At 42.3% G+C, this 19,217-nt stretch overlaps 1 pseudogene; it reads left to right on the top strand.

The window, feature by feature from the left end:
• The first annotated feature begins 152 nt into the window (after nucleotides 1–152).
• Nucleotides 153–17,396, top strand: LOC149012273 (pectate lyase-like; annotated as a pseudogene).
• Nucleotides 17,397–19,217: the final 1,821 nt, after the last annotated feature.

Below are 19,217 nucleotides of genomic sequence, written 5' to 3'. Positions count from 1 at the left end.
TCCAGATGATGAAAAATTTAAGGAAATTGTTCTCAAGTCACCATGCTCGGATGCCATCTCATCTGCAATATGTCCCATATGTTGCCCCTCATAGGTCACGGCTCAACCAAAATCTCGGCAGCGAAGCCGAGAAGTGAGCCAAAAAAAAGAAAATGCAGGATTACCGGCGTCGCTGTCGAGATCGCTGCAACAACACAAAAGAGACAATGCAGCTTCATAAGGATTTCTTTTCGGAGCTAAAGAAGTGGTTGAAATTGATGGGAATCGATGAACCAGAGAAAGATTTGGAAACATTGAAGCAGAGCCTTGTAGCTCTGCAACTCAAAGGCCTTCTGCACTCTAAAAGAAAGATGGACCGGATCGGCCACCAGAGTGTCCTTAACGGTCGGTGATTATATGGTCATGATAAGGCCTTCTCGCTCGCTGTTTTCAATCAATTGTGTGAAAAGAATGAGAGTCCGCCAGAATCTAAATTTAACTGGTGAGGCCTTGTCGCCACAGGAAATAACGAACGGCCTGAAATCAATAAAAAAATACAGAAAACAAGAAAATCAAGATCCTTTGACTCGAGCGACAACGGAGTGAAAAGTCCAAGTTCTCTTGCCAGGCGAAGGCTACTAAGCATTCAGATGTAGGGGAAAGGAGATGATTTTGTGGAGTAGAGAAGAAGCTCTTCTGTGCATTCTTTGAAGTTTATTACTAGGAAGGTTGAAACCATTCCCATGACGACGACTTCGTCAATGGCGGTTTGGATGACTGTTTGATTAGAACCGAGGATTGGCCAAAGTCCGTCACGTTCAATTTAAAAAGAAAAACCGTGAGGGTGAAGATTTCTATGATCCTCAGGAATCCATGAGTTTCTACAGCAAAAATGATGCGGAGGACAACAGTAGTAGGGTAGAGCATTCGCTCAAGTCGACTACTGCAATGGTGAACATAAGAGATTAGAAGTGGAGAAAATATTAGTGTTGTGCTTGACATGTCTACCAATTCAAAAGTGGAGAAGCAACAACAATGCAATTTAATGGAGTTTAGATTATTAGTGGGATCGTGATTCAAGTTGATTCACATTCAGGTTTTCCAAGATCAATGTCCACAATTATAATGACAGTAGAGAAAAAAATAAATGCTCACGTCGTATTGGATTGCTTATCTTGAGCACAATACAGACGATTTTTCAGATCGAAATCCTCCATTGTTTCTCTTATACACACAAAGTTACGATTCAAAAAATCAATTCGCAGGTGAAAGAGATGAACGAAAAGACTTGAAGTTCACTAAGATGCAGAATGTCATCTTTAGGAGATATTTTCTTCCTCAAGGCTCCTATATCTTGATTCATACACTACTGGTTCCTCAGGGCTCTTTTTGGTGGCAATTACGGTAAACTAAATTTGATTATGTCCACTTTCTCAATTTAACTGATTTAGAATTTTATTCTACCTGTCATTCATGGCCTATTTTGGTATCTATATTTACCATGCATATCATATATATGTTCAATTTCCTCTTCAATTCCATCGATTTGTATATGAATGGGAATTAGAAGACGGACATGGGCTGATTGAGATTAATATTCCAATGCTACACATTTATTTAAACATATTTGTCATGAGACTATTCAGATATATTTTCTGAACCCATCATCACATTTATAATCTTGTTCAAGAATCATTTTTGACTATGCTGCTTTCATCATACTCATTGATGCACGATCGGGATTATTTGCCATGTACAACCTAGAATTGGATGTGGAATATCAAGCAATATTACTCTTTAAGTCAGTTAGCACTGGAATTCAGCATTAATAATATATTTAGCTTCAAGAACAAAAGTCTTATATACAATATTTTCAAAGCCTTTGAGCTCGTGGATAGAAAAATATCATCAAAATTACAAGTATGGGAGCTTGAGATATAATCGACCATACATGATCAAGAGAAAGGAGTTCTACATACAAGCAAAAGTTCTCTGCTGGATGAAGCATAACAACTCAGAAAAGATTTGACCTATCATCGGGGGAGTAAAGAGAGATAAACATCTCACATCTTGATCTCCTTGTAAGCAAAATATAGAAGGATCCATGCTCGACGAAAGAGGTCTAGATGTACAAATCTAAAAGACTACTATACTAGAAACCTATGAGTCGACCACAATCATTCTACTTGACCAATATTGGAAGGATGCTGCATGACCAAATCAATAACTCTACTCGACCAGCATTGGGAAGAAAAAGACCTAAGGTCCTTTGGCATAAAAAGGTATAAGACCTAAGGGCTTCCAGAAAAGGTGTAAGACTTAAGGGCTTCCAAAAATGGTGTAAGACCTAAGGGCATCTAAAAAAGGTGTAAGACCTAAGGGCTTCTAGAAAAAGTGTAAGACCTAAGGGCTTCCAGAAAAGGTGTAAAACCTAAGATACTCTAGGCTTCCGAAAATAAAAAAGGTGTAAGACCTAAGGGCTTCTAGAAAAGGTGTAAGACCTAAGATAATTTAGGCTTCCGAAAATAAAAAAGGTGTAAGACCTAAGGTCTTCCAGAAAAGGTGTAAGACCTAAGGGCTTCCAGAAATGGTGTAAGACCTAAGATACTTTAGGCTTCGGAAAATAAAAAAGGTGTAAGACCTAAGGGCTTCTAGAAAAGGTGTAAGACATAAGGGCTACGAGAAAAGTTATAAGACCTAAGGGCTTCCAGAAGAGGTGTAAGACCTAAGGGCTTGTAGAAAGGTATAAGACCTAAGGGCTTCCAGAAAAGGTGTAAGACCTAAGGGCTTCTAGAAAAGGTATAAGACCTAAGGGCTTCCAGAAAATTTGTAAGACCTAAGGGCTTCCAAAAAAGGTGAAAGACCTAAGTCTCTTAGGCAGAAAGACCTAAGACTCTTAGGCAGAAAGACCTAAGTCTCTTAGGCAAGAAAAAGACCTAAAATTCCCTAGGCATGAAAACTTCAAAGATTTTTCATCATACCCCAAGTTATCATGCCCGAGGGGTAGTGGGTTATGACGGGCCAATGGTTGACGAACGCTTACTTGGACTCATGACCGAGCAAACCGTACCGAACAACATGGCTTGAATGAAAAACATAATAAATAACGAACACTGAAAATTACTTCACGTGTTCGGTATCAACAAAGAATTGTGCACTGCCGACCACAAATTCCATCCCATTCAAATTCACTTGTGATGAGCAAGCACAACGTATGGCAGAACAGCCACCTACCGGGCAACATACTAGCAATCGTATGGAAGGATGACACGAATGACCGATACACATTACTTCAGTATACCGAACAAGAATACTTCGACATATGAGATAATGCATAAAGGAGAGATTTCCAAACAAAGATATTTGTTTACTTCAATTCACATCGTGTTTGGGGAAGAACCAAACACAAAGATTTATTTACTTCAATTCACATCATGTACGGGGAAGAATCGAACACATAGATCTATTTACTTCAAATTCACATTGTGTTTGGCGAATAACCGAACACATAGATCTATTTACTTCAACTAAACGTCATGTTCAGGGAATAACCAAACACAAGGTGTAAGACCTAAGGGCTTCCCAGAAAAAGGTGTAAGACCTAAGATACATTAGGCTAGCGAGAAAATATGTAAGACCTAAGGGCTTCCAGAAAAGTTGTAAGACCTAAGGGCTTCCAAAAAAGGTGTAAGACCTAAGATACTTTAGGCTTCTGGAAATAAAAAAGGTATAAGACCTAAATTTAGGCTTACGACAACATAGTGTGCAAATACATCTATAACGAGTCTGGATCTTCCAAGACTACCGAGTCTTCTAGGCAGCCTCAAACTTCCAGGTCCGAAGGTGGACCTGGCTCTGTTCGCTCCATTTACAAGGAGGAAACCCTTCTTTCAGCCATCCAAGATTTTGATTTTCCTTCCTCTTATCAGGTTAGGGCTCCCCATCCTGATGAGAGGGTTGATTCAACTCTTTCGGGTGAATTTTCTCTATATATAGGTGCACTGGAAAGTGGGGTTCGCTTTCCCTTTTTTAATCCTTTGTTCTCCGCAGTTCTGAATCATTGGGACATTTGTCCCGGAATGCTCCTTCCCAATAGCTGGCGTCTCATCGTCGGCTTCTTGGGTTTGTGTTTTGAACTTGGCATTACGCCATCTCTTTCTCTCTTTGTACATTTTCATGTTCTTTCTATCTCCCATCCTCCCGGATGGGTTTTTCTGTCCAAACGCAATAAGGCTGAACTTGATTGGAGGGGAGCATCCTTGCCAAAGGAACTTGCCCTTCTAACCACAAAAGATGGCGCGAATGATACTTTTTCTGTCGAGCGCCTCCATCGGATCTTAACTTCCCAACCGCCTGGAGGCGGTGTACTTTTTCTTCCGAGAATAACTGAGGCCTTCCCTTATCCAAAGAAGACGAGGCGGCCGTCAGGAAGATCAAATCCATTCCTTGGTATCAAGAGATACATGGACTTGAGATGGAGTATAACTCCATTCTTCAGTACTGGGGCTTGGCTCATTGTGAGCTTCTAACCATCATCCTTTAATTTTATTGAAGTGATATGTCTTTAATTCTGACTCTTGCTCTTCTTTGCAGTGCCTCCAAGAATGAACCTCGAGAACCTGCGAGTGAAGGCCGCTAGGGCCTTTGCGACAGCCGAGCAACGATCACCCAGAGCCTTGACCGTAGATCAAGAGGCTTCAGTTCCCTCTCCCGACCCCTCTTACAGGGGTATCAGGAATATCAAGCCCGTGGCTGATGCTTCAGGTAAAGGGAAGAAGCCAATGGTGGAGAGGTCTAATGTTTCCTCCTCCGCCACGTTGTTCGGTGACAGGCTTGAATTTCAATGTAGGGAGACCGAAGAATATCTGAAGTGGGCGGTCCCTAGCAAGCCCGAGCATATCAAGCCAGAGCTTAGGAAGGAGTGTGTTCAGAAATACCTGAACAGCATACCTTTCTCCGAGCTGCTAGGTGCCTACAACATTCAAGCTTATCGCCTGGGGCAGAATGACGTTTGGGAGCGAATTCTCGCATCAATCCCTTCCTTCGATACTGCTCCCTTTCGTGAGGTGTGTCATAAAGAGGTCTTCGGAAAATTAGGCATGGATCTCCCAGACTGGGCTCGGGAAGAAAATGATCCTTTTCCCGCTGACCCTCAATATGAGGCATATCTGGCTGACGAGCCGGCGCTTCCAGAGGAGAAGTCTCAAGCCGAGTCTCAAGCTGCTGCTAAAGAGGACTCTGACAATGTCATTCTTGAGGAAGGCTCTTCTCAAGATTCTGAGAAAAGTCCTCCTGACCAGGGTCCCTTGGGCAACAATGAAGAAGAGGCTTAGGGAGTTATCTCTTTTTTTTTTTTTGTAAAGATTGACCTCCTTGCTAATGAATAGACACTTCTTTTTCATGTTGGCCTTTCCATTTCCCTGTCTCTTCTTGAACTCTTGTCTTGAATATCAAAGTAGAAATGATAAAACTTATCACTTAACTTCACATTCTTCGATGAATAATAATCTTGTAGAGATATTGTGAAGATGCGTTTTGGAAAGATGCATTAATCTTCCCCACTACTTCATTTATTGTAAAGTTCACACGTTTCCCTTCTCGTATCTGCGAAGTCCAAACGTTTCCTTGCTCTAGTATACAATTCACTGTTTCCAATGAATTGGAAATACATCCATTATTACAATGGCAGTGCAACGATTGGAGGTATCCCTGCATCGGGTGCTCGCCTCCACATGTTTCCATGTGGCGTCCCTCTGACCGTTGATCTTGCTTTCTGCGGATTTCGAAGCGTCATTTCGATCTGGGCCATTGGTTGTCCTTAGCTTTCAACCGTCGTCTTAATACCTGAGGCTATTTAAAGCCTTCGTGGGTACTCTCCATCTATTCTGCCATCTGCAAGTTAGATTTGCTAAAGCGACATTCCGTCTTTCTGCTTGCTTCCGTATTCCTCATACTCCAACAATAGCTTTATCAAATTCTGAACAAATGAGTTTTTTGATTACTCATCTCTTTCCCCCTTCCCCCTGAGTAAATTGCACAGTAGTAGTACTTGGGGTTTAGTTAACCGGGGTTTTCATAAGTGATCTAGAACTAGGGTTTTCCCTCTTTGCTGGCGTCGCTAGATATCTGTACTGATACGACTTTTCTGTTTGTATACTGGCTCCCAAGATCAACCCGAACTTTATCAGAGCGAAGTCTAGCAAGAAAATCGTTCCGTCGGCGGTGGTTGGGGCCAGTGAGGTGGTTTTAGCTAGTGAATCCTCCAAGCGTAAGGCGACTGTTGTTGGTGAATCTTCAAGTCAGATTCCCATAGTTTCTATTAATGCCGTCCCTGCGCCTCTTTTGCCCGAAGTGATCGCTCGTCTTTCCCAGGATGATCTTGATCACTCCGTTGTTGATGACGCTGCTGACGCCCCTGTTGCAGAGACCGTTGGTGCACCCCCGAAGGAGACTCTTCGGGCATCTAAGGCAACTATGTTGGCATCTGATGAAGGTGTGGTCCCAGCAGGTGTTGCTCCTATTTCCAATTCTAGTGCTTGTTTGGCATCCTCCTCCTCTCCTTTGGAGTTGGAGGATTTTGCCACCAGGAAGCGCCGTCGGGTGACAAGTGATGCAGCTCATCCTTCTCTTGGTGTAGCTCATCCTTCTCATCCTTTGCCCGAATTAGTGTCAAACGAGTTTGACAGAGCGTTGGAATGGTGCACTGCTGCTCGAGTGACTTCTGAGAGCGCAGTTCTTTCCAAACTTCCAGATGAAGTCTTTACGAAGTCACTGGTGATGTAAGTCTTTCTTCATTATCTTTTGATTCTGAATATTACTCTTCTGCTCCTTTTTAACTCGGAAGTTGTTTGCAGGAGTCTTACTGGTAACTTCCACAACCAAGTGGAAGCAACCTCTAGGCTCAATAAGTTGAGCAATGAAGTTTCCAGGCTTCGGGAAATCTCTGAAGCTAAAGAAGCTGAGATTGCTCGCCTTAGGAAACTAGCTTGGGAGGTTGTAGGAGAAAAGAATTCGATGATCGGTCGTCTTCAGTCGGACTTGGATGATGCCAGGGAGAAGATTCGGCAATTGGAATGGGGAGTTGGAAAGTCAGGAGCCAAAAAATCTGAAACGTTACCCCAAAGGAAAGTTGTCGTTCCTTTGCCCGAATCCCTTCCAACTGATGTTCGCAGAGCCTGCGTCTTCAAGTATTTACATAGTAAGCCCTTTGTTGATATGCTGAATGCTTATAACTTGCAGGGGTACCAGGATGGTGAGAACGAAGTATGGGAATCAATATTAAGGAAGGATCCTCATTTGATACGACTCCCTACAGTGCTGTTTGCCATCCTGAAGTGTTTACTAACCTGAGCCTTCCTCTTGGTGATTGGACCAAAGATAAGATTGATCCTCCACCTTCTGATCCAGATATTATGCATTATCTGGAAGACTCTCCTGTTTACTCTCCCTTGGAAGGATTCAATTATGACGAGCTCGTCTTGAATGCAAGTTTGGTCGAGGACCATACTTCTCCTGGACAAGCTGAACAAAGAGTATGAAATTGCGGAGGATCTTATGCATTTTTTTGCAATCCTCATTTCTCCTCTTCTTTTCCTTGAATTCACACCAATGGTTGACTCATATGTTTGTTCTAGCAAAGTTGTGCCGATCTTGTATGACTTCTTAATGATCACCGATGATGACTTTCTTTTTTGACCGAAGATTGTATCCAGCTTTTGTAATCTTATGTTTGATGTTGAGACCGGCCTCTTCTGGTCTTTCGAAGAAATAAGAAATTAACTTCATCTTGAACTTTGCTAGCCACTTGAATCGCTGTTGCATTAGGTCTTAGTTGTTTGAAACAATGCCTTTACTTAAAGATTTCCGGAGAAATACAATAAGCCTGAGAAGGAATTCACTCGGGTTCTAAACCGATGCCTTTACTTAAGGATTTCCGGAGATATACAATAAGCCTTAGAAGGAACTCACTCGAGTTTTAAACCGATGCCTTTACTTAAGGATTTTCGGAGAAATACAATAAGCCTGAGAAGGAACTCACTCGGGTTTTAAACCGATGCCTTTACTTAAGGATTTCTGGAGAAATACAATAAGTCTGAGAAGGAACTCACTCGGGTTTTAAACCGATGCCTTTACTTAAGGATTTCCGGAGAAATACAATAAGCCTGAGATGGAACTCACTCGGGTTTTAAACCGATGCCTTTACTTAAGGATTTTCGGAGAAATACAATAAGTCTTAGAAGGAACTCACTCGGGTTTTAAACCGATGCCTTTACTTAAGGATAATTCGAAAATTCAATAAGTCTTGAAGGAACTTACTCGGTTTTCAAACCAACGCCTTGCAAAAGGAACTCACTCGGATTTTCATCCGATGCCTCGACTTAAGAAATTCCGAAAAAAATCCATAAGTGTTGAAGGACCCACACGGATTTTCATCCGATGCCTTATAGTTGGATCTTGTTCTTGAATGTGGTGTATGATGCCCTCCAGTCAAAAGATAATTTGTTGAAAGCCAAAAATTGCATTGATTGAGTTGAAAATGTTTACATTGCGAACAAAATTGAAATCATCACCAAGGATAAAACTTCTTGAGATGCCTGGGTGTTGATGTTCTTCACCTTGTAGGCTCCTGAACCAACTAGTTTTACAACCATATAAGGTCCTTCCCAGGAAGGGTCCAGTTTTCTTTGGTGACGTGGGTCAGAAGCTAAGGTTTTTCTCAACACCAAATCTCCGGCTAAGTACCGACGATTCTTCACTCGAGTATTATAATGAGACGCTATCCTTCTTTGATAATGTTGAGTTCGTGCTATTGCTTTTGCCCGAACTTCATCCAACAGATCAAGACTATCTAGCAGTCCTTTCTCATTTGCTTTTTCCTCGAACTCTCGATCCCGTAATGTCCCCGCCATTATCTCCACTGGTGCCAATGCTTCGGATCCATATGCCAACCTGAATGGAGTTTCTCCTGTGGGTGTTCGAACTGTAGTTCTATAGGCCCATAGTACATTATGATGTTCTTCGACCCAAGAAGCCTTGTTAGCTTCGAGTCTTCTCTTTATTCCTTCCAGTAGCGTTCGGTTAGTAACCTCTGCCTGTCCATTGCTCTGGGGGTATTCCACTGAGGACATACGATGCTCGATCATATATGTTCCGCAAAATTGCTCAAATTGCGGACAGTCGAACTGAGTACCATGGTTAGTGACGATAATCTTTGGAATCCCAAAGCGATATATGATTGACTCAAGCACGAATTTCTCCACTTTTTTCTCAGTAATTGCTGCCAGTGCACTGGCTTCAACCCATTTCGTGAAGTAATCAATTGCTACTATCAGATATTCCCATCCGCCTGACGCCTTGGTGAACTTGCCCATGATATCAATTCCCCACATAGCAAAGGGAATGGGATCTAGAATTGAAGTCATGGTTTCCGCCAGGCGCTTCGATACTGTAGCATGAATTTGACAGTTACCACATCGACGAACATATTCCATAGCAGCCTCTTGGATCTTAGTCCAATATAATCCAAGTCATAGAATTTCGTGGGCCAGAGCACGTCCACCCATGTGAGCTCCACAAATTCCTTCATGAACCTCAGCAAAAGCTGATTTTTCTCCTTCGGGGCCTATACATCTCATAAGGGGTCCAGAATAAGATCTTTTGTATAGTCTCCCATTCTGAATGACAAATCTTGCTGATCGTATCTGGATCAACCTTGCCTCTTTCGAATCCACAGGTAATTTGTCATCTCTCAGATACTCGATTATCGGATCCATCCAGCAACGCTCTGCTTCATTATAAGAAACTTCTTTCTCATGATAACTTGGAAAAGTTATCTCTTCAATATAGACCGAAGGGTCTAGATTCTTTTCTTTGGCATTGGCTAGTCGGGATAGCTCATCTGCCACTGAATTTTCATTCCTCGGAATCTGAGATATCTTCAAATTCCAAAATTGGTTTTTTTGTTTTGAAATGCCTGCACTATCTTTTGATATTTCTGCAAGCATGGTTCTTTAATACCATACTCCCCCTAGACTTGGTTGACTGTAAGTTCAGAGTCACTATAAAAAGTAACATCTGCAATAGACAATGCTTTTGACAACCGAAGTCCAGCTATTAGAGCCTCATATTCTGCTTCGTTATTACTTGCTTCAAATGCAAATCTTAAAGCATATCGAATAATAAATCCTGCTGGACTTTTCAATAGAATTCCATCTCTTGCTCCATCTTTATTACTCGAACCATCCACATATACCTGCCAAGTGGTTGGTATAATGGGATCCTCGATGGTGGATTCCACCGGTGCAGTAGTTTCTACTACAAAATCGGCTAGCGCTTGAGCCTTGATTGCGGTTCTGGGCTTAAAGCTCACTTGGAACTCGCTGAGTTCAACCGACCAGGACATCATCCTTCCAGATAAATCAGGTTTATTAAGAACTTTACTAAGAGGAAAAGTTGTAAATACCTCATTTGGATGAGCTTGAAAGTATGGCCTTAGCGTCCTGGCGGCCATCATGAGAGCCAGAGCCTGCTTCTCAATCTGTGAATATCTTGTCTCCGCATCTAGCAACACGTGGCTCACATAGTAAATTGGCCACTGTTTTTTATCTTTTTCACGAACAAGTACTGCACTGACCGCTGAAAGGGACGTCGCTAGATATAGCTATAATATTTCCCCCTTCTCTAGTCTGGACAAGATCGGTGGTTGTCCAAGTGCTTCTTTTAACTCCTCGAAAGCTTTCTGGCACTCTTCGGTCCATTTTGTTTCCTTGCTGCCCCTCAAATCTTTGAATGCCTTGAAAAAAGGCAAACATTTTTCTCCAGACTTGGAGATGAATCGATTCAAAGCAGCAACTCTCCCTGTTAAACACTGCACATCACGAACAGTTTTGGGAGACTCCATATCAACCAGAGCTTGTATTTTGGCAGGATTAGCCTCAATTCCTCTCTGTGACACCATGAAGATCTGTGTAGTCTGTACACATACTCCAGTTCCCATTCGCCTTTTTTACCATTTCCACGTTGGCCAACCAAGTTGGGCATTCAATTGGTTCTATGAAACCAGAATTCTTGAGTTTTTCCACTTCACTACGAACGGCTTCGTACTTTTCAATGGAGAAATTTCTCCTTTTCTGTATCACTGGTTTCACCTTAGGATCTATCCAGAGTTTGTTCTCTGCGACAGCCCGATCTATTCCTGGCATGTCTTCAGCAGACCATGCAAATACGTCTTTATTCTGTTGAAGAAATAACTTCAACTCATCTTTAAATTCTGCAGCTGTTCAGACCCGATATAAGTAATCTTTTTCTCATCCTCGGTACACGGCTGGATTTGTTCCAACTTCTCCACTTGGTTCGGGTCTTTGCATCTCTGCTTCTTCCCGATCTTCTCGAACTTCTATAGGTAGGGCAGTTACCTTCCTCGGGCCCTCCTTGTCTTTTAAATAGGCAACGTAACATTGCCGAGAGATCCTCTAGTCAGAGGAGACTTGACCAATTCCCATATCAGTCGGGAATTTTATCTTCAGGTGTTTTGTCGAAACAATAGCACCCTATCTTGGATAAAGATGGTCGTTAACATTGTAAGCTGGCAGTTCCCGAACCGCCAAAAAATTGATTCGGACGGTTGTTTCCTTAGGAAAACTTCCAATAGATAAGTCAAACTGGATAGATCCTTCCGCCACCGCAGATGACCCTGCAAAACCATATAGATGTGTGGATGAAGGTTCCATCAAGTCCTGATCCACCTTCAATTTTTGATACACTTCATAAGAAATTAGGTCAGCCGCAGACCATGTATCAACCAAAACTCTATGCACTTCCCGACGTGCGATCTCTACCTTGATGACTATGGCGTCATCATGAGGTAAACAAACGCCTCTTTCGTCCTCCTCGCCAAAGGTGATAGAATCTTCTTCATTCAGCTTTTTTCGCTTCTGCGTCTCTCCGGTTCCGACAAATTTGGATTTTGTTTTCAAACTTTGGAGTGATTCGGGCTCTGGTCCCCCGAAGATGGTAAGGATCGGTGACCGAGTAGCTTCAATCACCTCCTTGCCCTTCTTAGACTTCGGAGCCTCCCTTGATCGTTCTGAACTAACCGAACGATCCCTTTTAGGAGTAGCCGCGCGTGGCTCACGTGGCTCCTCCTTCCTTCTGCTAACAAAATTGGACAAATGTCCCTGAGATATTAATCTCTCAATATCTGCTTTCAGATGACGACAGTCATTTGTATAATGACCATAGTCCTTGTGGAATAGGCAATACTTTTCTTGATCCTGCTGCTCTCCAGGTTTCAAAAGAATTTTAGGCGGCCACTTCAAAATATTTTTTCTTTTGATGATATTTAAAATATCAGCCCGAGGAATATTCAATGGAGTGTACTCACTTTTACCGGGAGACCTTTGGCGCCAAGCCTGAGATTTTCCAACCCGATCACGGACATTTTTCTTTGGCTTCTGCTTCTGCTCAGGAGCCTTCTGTTCCTTATTGGAGACTTTATTATCTCCTTGGCGCGCATCTAGAATCTCCATGACTTCAGCCTATTTCTGGCATCTCTATACCAACTCAGCATAAGTCGCACGCATATCCTGTAGTAATAACTCCAGGAGTTTCCAATTAGTGAGTCTCGTGAATAGAGCAGTTTTGGCTACTTGCTCATCCAAATTTTCTATCTCCATCGTTACTTTGTTGAATCTTTTAAGAAACTCTCTGATTGATTCATTCTTTCCTTGTCTGACAGTAAACAAGGTTTCTTCCGTTTTCTTGACCTGTATTCCACTCTGGAATCGCCCTATAAATTTGCGCGCCAATTCATCAAAGTGTATGATCCTTCCAGAGGGGAGGTTTGAAAACCACTTTTGTGTTGCTCCAGTTAAAGATGAACCAAAAACCCTGCATAAAATTTCTCCAGAATTACCTGAAACTGCCATGGTCTGTTGGTAATAGCCAATGTGAGCTGTTGGATCTCCGGAGCCATCGAATGTTGAAAAGGTAGGCAAACGAAAGTTATGGGGAAATTGATATCCCGCAATTGGCTCGGCAAAGGGGGTCTTCCGAATAACTGAGTAAATATCCTCAGTTATCCTTCCCTTAGCCAACTGCCCTAATTTCTCATTGATGTTGGCCAATTCCTGACCAATCTTGGTCGGGTGATCTTCAGCAATATGATCACGACCTCGATTAACACGATCATCCCGTGCTATTCGATCATCACGAATGGTTCTTCTAACAGTTGGTGAGTGAGTTCTTACCCCTGTATCCAACCTTGTATTTGGATCAGTTGTACTCTCTTGCAGTCTGTCGAACCGATCGTCTCACCTAGGTTGATCGTCAATCCTCCTAGGTCCTCGGTCTCCTTCACGAAAATTCTGACCGATATTCTGGTCTTCAGCCAATCTTTGATCACGTGGCAACGCACGTCTCCCTGAATCGCGTTGATCAGGTTCTTGTGGTAAAACCACTCGTCTAGTGAGCATGCGGAGTGCTTGGCTCACCTCCAAAAGTTGAATCTTTACCTGATTCAATTGATCTTGGAATGTATCAGGAGGATTACGTCCTCCCTGACCACCATCTACCTCGATAAGATTTTGGCTTCCCTGGGGAATATCTGGATTATTCGCTCCAGGGATCTGAACACCGGAATCGCGCTGTGCAGCGGCTGCTGCTGATCTAGTCACCATGGCTTTTTAAGTAGTTTCCCCCAGACGGCGCCAAATGATGCGTCCAAAATCTGCTCAGCCCTTAGATCTCCTCGTGATGACCTGCAAAACGAAAGCGTCAGATGTGGCCCGACCGCGGGGGTCGGGAGTCCACCTCCGAAGGCTAAGTCAGTTGATGAACTTAATCACAAACGGCTTTGCTAGAAGCACAGAGCTAAGGAATAAAGAACTGGGAAAGGTGATCTAGATCGTAAGCCGCTGATAGTTTACGTCTATCAGTATGTATCTGAATTTGAGTCTGAGTCTCAGATCGTGTGTTTTTCAGATCTCCCTCACCTCGTATGGCAGTGAGGTTTATATAGAGTGTACCTTCTAATCTCCTTCGTTGGATGCACTTGAGCCTTCTTCATTTCTTCTTCCCAGCTTTAGATGCATCTCCAGCCTCAGTCTTCTTAACACCACAAATATTCTTGGACCATTCTTTCTTTCCTTCATTTGCTTTCTGGACTTCTCCACCTTGATATCAAGGTTGTTCCTGGTAAGCCCATACTTGGGCTCGTACTTGTTGGCATTATCTACAGAGTCGTAGATGAAACCGAAACCAATAGACTTGCACTGAATTCGCATATTGGTAGTCACAGGGATAATTTCTTTCTGTTGATGTATTAAAATCCGTTTGTCTAAGATTTCTTTCTGTAGATGATTGTTGTGGAACAGTTTGTCTCCCTACTTCAATACATTGTTTTCTTGGTAAAAGTCCTAAACTATTAGGAGAAGACCACTTGAAACTATATTACAACAGAAGCAACTCAACCAACTTATGTTTTAAAACCTGGAAGCGAGACCCGGAGCAATCCCTAGCTTGAAAACGAGGATCCAATCCGGGTTGACCCGAACCCATTCTCGATTTCTAAATGACGCAAGCGACAACGTTGTTGAATGCTAAGCTTGTTAACCTCAAACATATAAAAGAGCAATTCCCATATCATGTTGTCGGTTTCAATTAAATTCAAGGTTTAACTTGGTGGTACAACCAATTTATATTACATGAATTATTGGCAATTATTTGAGAAACAAGGTTCTCTTCGGTTGCTAACAATTGGTCCTTAGATTCAAGAGGTTTTTATGGTCGTAAATGTATAATATAGTTTTTTATTTCTCCTGACTATAGGTATTTCAAGGAGGAGAGGATTAAATATATTTGCATGGCCCCATGCAATTAGGAGCTAATGGAGCATGCATAAATGCATAAGCATGAAGGGCTGGAATTTTTGACTCCGTATGGAATGCAGCCCTGATTCTAGCTACAAATGGATCTAAGGGAGAAAAACTGAAGAAGGCCATGCAATCACCTGTGCTCTTTGTATAAATTAGGAAACTACTCCAAGAAACTTGGTCCTTAGATTCGAGGGGTTCTTATGGTTGTAAATATATAATATAGTTTTTGATGTGCTCCTGACTATATGTATTTCAAGGAAGAGAGAAATTAATTGTATTTGCACGCCCCTGTGCAAGCGAGACCTAATGGAGGCATGTATAAGCATGAAGGGCTAGAATTTTTTACTTCGGATGGAATGAGATCCCGATTCTAGATGCAAATGGGTCTAAAGGAGAAGAAGGTCCCTGCAATCACCTATTTCTCTTTGTATAAATTTGGAAACCGCTCCTTGAAATGAGACACCGTGCTTGCACGATAACCCACTCTCTTAATTTAGGTAAAACAATATCATGAGGCTTTTTGGGGGAGAAATAATGATATAATAAGGCAGTGAAACATATGGTGGTAGAGAGTTTGAATCCTTCAATCTGGCCAAAACAGAGAATGGAGATAGGAAAAGAAAACACAAATCACGGGAGGAAATTAACTGTTATATGCGAGGTGCACGGAAGGCCTCACTTTCTCAACCCATATGGTACTTCCCCATATTTGGGCTCTCAATTGCAATATATATAGAGATGATGATGCTTTGGAGAAACTCAGGTGGCTTTCAATCTGTTGGTTTTGGGCCCAAGGTCTTGTATTTTATTTCTGACCCATTTCACCTGAGTGGTGGGTACAAAAACTAAATTCAAAAAAAAAAAAAAAAAAAAACCCATTTCACCATAGTGGAGGGTTAAGAAAAAGGGGGGGACAAGAGTAAAAGAAAATGGGATTAGCTACAACAAGAAGCTTGTTGGTCTTCTTGTTTTTATTCAACTATGCAGTGAAGGCCGATATAGTCAACTTTGATGCAGTGTGGCGACAACGAACCAAGGCGGCCGCAAAGCACAGCAGTGACAGCTTTGAGCCCAATCCTGCGACTGTTGCTGCTCAGCTCAACTCACATGTGCACATGTAGGTCCCGAATTTGGATCTTCTGAAAATTCTCCGTGCTCGCAAATTATATTTAAAAAACACATTCCATGGATAATGTATAAATTGAGCTATTTTACGTTGAGAAATGGATAACTCCTGTACTTACGATAGATTTGGCTGGATGAATGAATGATGCGAGACAAGACAACGGAGGGGTGGGGAGACCGGAGGAGCATGCCAGGCGACGAACCCAATAGATGCGTGCTGGAGGTGCAAGGCTAACTGGGCCGATGATCGAAAGGCATATGCCAACTGCGCTTTGGGCTTCGGCAAGAAGGCTGGTGGTGGCAAGGACGGCAAGATCTATGCCGTCACTGACCCCTCTGACAATGACATGGTCAACCCAAAGAATGGCACCCTCCGCCATGCCGTCATTCAAAAGGAACCACTATGGATAATCTTCGAGAAAGACATGAACATCGTACTCAAGGGTGAGCTTATTATCGCCCCTGACAAGACTATCGATGGTCGTGGTGCCAATGTCCACATTACCAAAGGCGCTGGTTTTACCCTCCAGTCCATCCGCAATGTCATCATCACCAACCTCCATATGCATGACATCGTTTCAACTCCAGGTGGTATGATTCGCGCTTCTGTCGACCACTACGGAAAACGCACCGTCAGCGACGGTGATGCCATCAACATCTTTAGCTCCTCTGACATCTGGATCGACCACGTGACCATGTCCAAAGCTGCAGATGGCCTAATCGATGCTGTCGAGGGTTCCACTGCCATCACCATCTCGAATATCGACTTCAGTAATCATGACCATGTACGTATAACTGGTCAATTTGCTATAAGTCTCCTACTAAAACTGATTTCTCTAAATATAACAAACTTATTTTATAAAAGGATTGACTACGTAAAAAATAAGAGAACTTCGACCTTCCAAGTCGACCCACTGACTGTTGCTTCCTTATTGGTGAACAATTGTGTTGACAGGTGATGTTGTTAAATGCAAACACCTCTCGCTAACAATAAGATGAAGGTTACGATAGCATATAACCATTTTGGGAAAGGATTAACACAGAGGTTGCCCAAAGTCCTAAATGGATTTGCTCACGTGGTGAACAATGACTACACGGAATGGGGGATGTATGCCATTGGGGGCAGCTTAAACCCATCCTTCCTCAGCCAGGGCAACCGTTTTGTCGGCTGGAAGCTCATCGAGAACCAAGGAGGTTACCAAGAGGGCTGTAGCGCCAGAAAGCGAGTGGAAGAATTGGGCGTGGGTATCGCAGGGTGATGTCATGGAGAATGGTGCCTTCTTTGTTGAATCAGGTTCCCCAGCACAGAAGAAGGCCCTCCTCACTGGAGACCTTATTAGCCCAAAGGACGGCAGCACTGTCAGCAGCCTCACTCAGTCTGCTGGTGCACTCAATTGTAAGGTCGGCAGCCCTTGCTGAGCTGTTTCTTGCTCTTTTAATTAATGTAACTTCAAGCACTGTACGTTATTCTTCATGGGCTGATTCTTCTGTAAGTTCAGGCGCTGCGTGTTGGTCTTCATGGAATGAATAAAAACAGTAACTCTTGATTTTCCAAAACAATGAATAGAAGTACTGACAAAAAGGGATCTTCCATTACTTCAATACTAGCTAGAACAAGACCAAAAGGCCAACAAAAACGGTTGCATGTTGTAAATTCAGATATGCTCTTAGTAAACTATTTGCTCGTGTCTAAAAATGCTACGCAAATGCACGCGTCACAATTAGGTAGTAAATAGTAAGTAGGGTATCAATCCTACAGAGAATTTTTTTTGTAAATCTCAATGTAAAAGGAAGATTAAGTTAAACAAGATTGACAAAATTACTTTGTGATTAATAACTAAAGAGACGAAGGACAGAAGAATTAAACAAGAGGTCCTAAATTGGAGAGCACACGATGGAAAGAACTATAATAAGTGGTATAAATGTTGGAAGTCAATTTTCCCTCCCTTGAATTTGGGTTGTGAATGTTACAACAAAGCTGCAGCACAAGGCATATCATAGAACCTAGAACAAAATTACACACGGGTATCTTCTAGTCCACATACGCATTGACATCCTAATTCAAAATCATCATATTCCTTTGGAGAGTTTAACTGAGGATGCAATCACGCTTGATGAGTTCCAATAGTGGTTACGTGAGGTAGGCGAATATCCCTAGCCTACCCATTGATTAGCTAAACCCACATAAGGATCATGCTAGTTTACGTTTTTCAACATTGGTCTAGCTCCAATTAACTAAAACCGAAATATGCCCAAAGCCCTTCTATCTTCTGTTGTTCACTTGTTCTTCACATCTTCTCGTCTCTCAACGCGGAGAATCACCGAAATTGCTGCTCGAAATAGAAACCTTTGCCTTAACACTGCCTATTTCTCCTCTTTTTATTTGTTTAAAATCTCAGTGAAGAGCGAAGATGTGAAGTTGGAACCACCACCTAAAACTTATCCGGTTATCCCACATGCAAAGAGAAGAAATATCTCTAACGCATGATTTTGAAAAATGAAAAGAGTTTTGACGCACTACTTTGAAAAATGAAAAGAGATATGTCGCACCACTATGAAAAATGAGCGTGACGATGGGAATGGGTTGGGATTTTGAAGTTTAAAAGTGGGTGGGACCCTGGGATTGTGTGTCATGATAATAGGGTATTATAAGGATTGGTTTGGGAATCGGGAATGGGTATTATCCTTGTCGGATTGCATTGCAAGTGGTCTGATTTCATTATTGAAGGCTGGATTTTGACGTTAACATAGCCCAACCGTCGACTATATTGGTGAGAATTTATTTCCTAGGTCATCCATTAGAGTATTGGCATGTCTGAACACTTTTTTCAATAGCCAAAGAAGTGGGACATCTCATCACTCTTGATAACAAAGCTAAGCAAGATTTTTTGGGTAGCTATGCTTGTATCATAGTTGAGGTGGAAAATAGGGTGGAGCGTGTGCTTTAAGTTCAGATTGAACTGAACCTGACACTAGAATGGTTTTAGTTTTACCCAATCAATTGTGTGTGATGATGGAGAAAATATGTATGCCTCTTGTAGATGTTTTGAGCATGTAGTAGCACTATGTTTATTAAGAAAAACCTAAAAATCCTATGATGGTGGAGAGGTTGCTTGCGCCGGGGAAGACAATGCAAGACAAGCGTTAATGACTGAAATAGTCATTCTACCCTGACCGGTCTGACCAATGGGTTCAATACAATTGTCTCGACCATAGTGACCAACCATCGTGTCAAGAGTA

This window comes from Hakea prostrata, chromosome 6 (assembly GCF_041222555.1).
Source record: "Hakea prostrata isolate BN-2017 chromosome 6, UWA_Hpros_2, whole genome shotgun sequence".
NCBI classification, from domain to species: Eukaryota; Viridiplantae; Streptophyta; class Magnoliopsida; order Proteales; family Proteaceae; genus Hakea; species Hakea prostrata.
Note: the sequence above shows the minus strand (reverse complement) of the source record. Positions and strands in the feature narration are given on the sequence as shown.